The sequence below is a fragment of the Haplochromis burtoni genome, unplaced genomic scaffold (assembly GCF_018398535.1).
Source record: "Haplochromis burtoni strain Fernald_Lab_line unplaced genomic scaffold, NCSU_Asbu1 Contig_408, whole genome shotgun sequence".
NCBI lineage: Eukaryota > Metazoa > Chordata > Actinopteri > Cichliformes > Cichlidae > Haplochromis > Haplochromis burtoni.
This window is the reverse complement of record NW_024582769.1, coordinates 522,024-525,983: the sequence shown is the minus strand read 5'-3', so window position 1 is coordinate 525,983 and position 3,960 is coordinate 522,024. Positions and strand designations below refer to the sequence as shown.

At 42.8% G+C, this 3,960-nt stretch overlaps 1 protein-coding gene across 1 annotated transcript in view; it reads right to left on the bottom strand.

Moving 5' to 3' along the window:
* Positions 1 to 3,960, bottom strand: part of sugct (succinyl-CoA:glutarate-CoA transferase) — a gene marked incomplete in the record, with an annotated part of 64,023 nt that overhangs the window by 1,002 nt on the left and 59,061 nt on the right.

Below are 3,960 nucleotides of genomic sequence, written 5' to 3'. Positions count from 1 at the left end.
GTAACTCTCTGTGTGTGTGTGTGTGTGTGTGTGTGTCACCTGGAACATCAAATTAACCATGTTCTTATAATAGGGGAGGGACCAGCAACCATCTGTGAGTCATTCTGATTTCATATAAGATTATTTTTTGAATTCAGCTTCCTGTTTCATTTCATTTCTTTCTGTTAAATTAGTTTTAAAGAAAAAATGAAGGCAGGAAGTGAGCGAGGAGGAAAAGGAAACATTTTATTTTGGGAAACTCACAACAATCAGCTGTTTTTTTTTAAAGAACAGCACTAATGAGCCAAACTCTCACACTGTGTGTGTGTGAGGCCACTCGTGCAAGATGACATAAGTGTATGTGTATCTGCCCGCGTAGTGTCATGTTTGACTGTGTGTGTGTTCAGGGTGTCAGGGCAAATAATTATGGAATAAGATTATGTAATCCTGTTTTTCACTGATTGCATTCTTTTGCATTTCTGTGCTAAAACCGAAGAGGAGAAATAATCAAACCACTGAGGCGGAAAAAGATTGACAGTTTTCTTTGTGTCTGTGGTCAGTGAGGTTTGTGGTAAGAAATTATATAGAAGTATTACTTCTAATGGTGTTTATACACATTATAACGATCAGTGTTAATAAACGGTAAATATTACCTCTTTTAACTGTTTAGTTTATGTTTATCAACTAATGATGTTATAATTTGTGTTTATATAATCACATAATATAATAAGTTAACTTGTGAATTATACATGGTATCACTCTGTATCATAGTTAATAGAGATAACAATTGAAAAAGGACACAAACCAGATCCTGATCACATAGGACTTTAAAAAACAAACAAAAGGTTTTTTGTTTTTTACATTTTTAGAAACAGGTTTTTTAGAATTTGGTTGCTTGGTTACAAATGATCTTGGTATCCTTGGTTACAGATGGTCGTGGTTTCTTAGTTACAGATAGCTGTGGATAACGACTTGCTAGAGATGATTGTATTTGATTAGTTAGAGGTTCTCATGATTGATTACTTACAGGTGGTTCTAGTTCATTAGCTAGAGGTGGTTATATTTAATTAGTTAATTAACTACAGGTGGTCATGGTTGCTTAGTAACACGTAGTTGTGGTTGCTTAGTTACAGGTGTACCTGGTTGCTTAGTTACAGGCGGACATGGTTAATTAGTTAGAGATAGTTGTCTTTGATTAGTTAGAGGTGTTCATGGTTAATTAGTTACAGGTTGTCATGGTTGCTTAGTAACACGTAGTTGTGGTTGCTTAGTTACAGGTGGTTGTCTTTGATTAGTTAGAGGTGTTCATAGTTAATTAGTTACAGGTTGTCATGGTTGCCTAGTAACACGTAGTTGTGGTTGCTTAGTTACAGGTGTTGCTGGTTGCTTAGTTACAGGTGGTTGTGGTGGTTACTGGGACTGTCAGGGCAGGTGGGCCGTCCTCAGGTTTGTGTTTAGCGCTGCCTGCAGGTTGCATTGGCTCTAGCTTGAATAGCTTGGTTTGTGTCCTGCTTTTATTCGCTGCCTCCATCACGTTTCAGTCTGTTACTGTTTGTTCTGAGCTATTTCCTGGCTCTGAAACAGCACACGCACACACACATGAATACACACTCACAAACAGAGGAGTGCCATCAACAGGTCGGCCAATGAATGTTCTGAGCAGCACGTTTTCACGCCCAATTAACCTCCGAGGTACAGACAACACACACACCACACAAATGTGCACACACACACACACTTGTGTCTGGTGTTGTTTACTAAACAGAGATGCACAGAAGAGGAAAGTGCAGAGCAAAGAAAAGGATATTGTTAGGGCTGTGAATGGGCTGACACACAAACGCACACACACACAGATTCCTCTCACATTATGGTTTGGTGTAAATCACATGAGGGAACAGGATCACAGAGCACACGGAGGCAGTGAGACATCATGTTACATGTTAGCAGGATGTGTGTGTGCACATGTGTTGGTCATGTTGTGGGCACATAAATCTGTTTGCAGTCACACTGCGAGGACTCGGCCACAAAGTCAGGACGGTGATTTTCAGTTTAAGGTTCAGTTTGCAGGAAACACACAAACCTAAATCTCTGTGAGCGTTATTCATGTGATTGTGATTGGCTGGCTGTGGCTCAGGTGGAAGAGCGGGTCACCTATTAATTGGAGGGTCAGTGGATAGATCCCTCACGAATCTGGTCCACATGCTGAGGTATCAGTGGGAAGACAATGAACGTCAGGTCATAATGCTTCCATCTGTGTGTTTAGGCACAGATTAAAGCTGTGTGACTGTGACTGGGTGAGTGAAGCATGTAGTAGAGCTCTGCTCTGTGAGTTCACTGAGCCCATCAGGTCTCCGTCTTTGCAGGAAACACAGTTTAAGTGCATCTGCAGTGAGCCGAACCTTCCTGAACATTTCTGGTTTCAATCGAAAGGTTTAAAAAGAACCTGAGGGAATCCATCACTGATATACATGTGACAAACATGTTTATCTAATGAGTACTGATTACATTATCGTCCCAGCTCACATGTATCCGCCTTTTCAGTCTGATTTCATTGGCCAAGCTTGTCTTCAGTTCCCAAACTCAATAATGATTAACATTAGCAGCACATTAGCACAGTGAGGCTGGAAGATAAACGCTAACTTGTTTTCCCTCACGTTAACTTTCATTGAGGGTCCCTGATGGGCAGCGACAAACGCGTCATGGCAGAAAAAGATGCTGAAAATGGACCAAACATCAGTCAGGAGAACACCTGACAGCATCCATCCCCAGCACGAGTACAGTCATTAACATGCTGCTGCACGTTTGGAGTCCTGGCTATGAAGCCTCATGCACCCATGCTAATCTTTGTCAGCCTCAGAGTCATTCTTTTCTAACATGTTCAAATATTTGGTGTCTGTCAAACCGCTGGGCTGTCATTGCATCGTAGCGTTTTAAAAACAGAGCATTGAATTGAATACTGGTAATAAAAGCCCAGAGAGGCCGACAGTCATCACTCACTATTTTTAGGGGCTTGTTCAGATTAAACAGAACAAGATGCAAAGAATTAAAACACAACCACATGCTGTATGGCTGTAGAGCAGCCGGCTCGAGCCCATAGATGCGCTTCACAGGGAGAAGACCCTGATCAGGCACTGCTTTGGATTTCTGTCTTAGACTCTCAGGATTTTTCCATCTTTCCTCGTTAGCTCATTTTACTGAACCACAGCCCCCCCCAGTGTGCTCGGATTCAAATACCTGCCCTGTTATTAACAGCACCCCATGATGGACGGCTCTGTTCGTGGGAAGATAATCACTCGTTCTTTCAGTATGTTTCTGGAACCATCCTGATGTTATTGAGCGGGCAGTGCTGGCTGTTTCCTCAGCTGGTGGAATGTCAGCTATGAAACCAGAGGACACAGCGCTGGAGACCACAGCCACACCACAATAACTCCAACTGCATGAAATGGAGCAGCAGCCTCGCTGTGTTTGAGACGTTTGCTTTGAAGGGACGTTTTCTCCCGATGTCACCACCAGCTAAAAATCTGAACCAAGTGTGCCGACGGACCTGCGACTGACACCAACCCTCTGAGTCCAGGATAGGACCGTATGAGGATCCATACAAGTACTATAACACACACGCTGTGACCTGCCTCTGGTCATTATGAATGTCTTCCTGCTTGGCTGGCCAGACAGACACACACACACACAGGTTAGAAGACAGATTAGACAGTAAATACATTTTGGTGGACAAACAGCTTCCTCTTAGTGGAAACATGCTGAGATCCATCAAAGCAGGAGAGTCCCTGTGGACGAGTGTGTGTCTGTGTGTCAGATGAACACAATCCTGTGGTTTTAATGGGAAATATTTGTTTGTGTTCTTGGAAAATGTCATTTACCAAACTGGTGTCAAAAACTGAAGGAGAAGGGTTACAGTGAGGACAGCGTGTGTGTGTGTGTGTGTGTGTGCGTGTGTGTGTGTGCGTGTGTGTGTGTGCGTGTGTG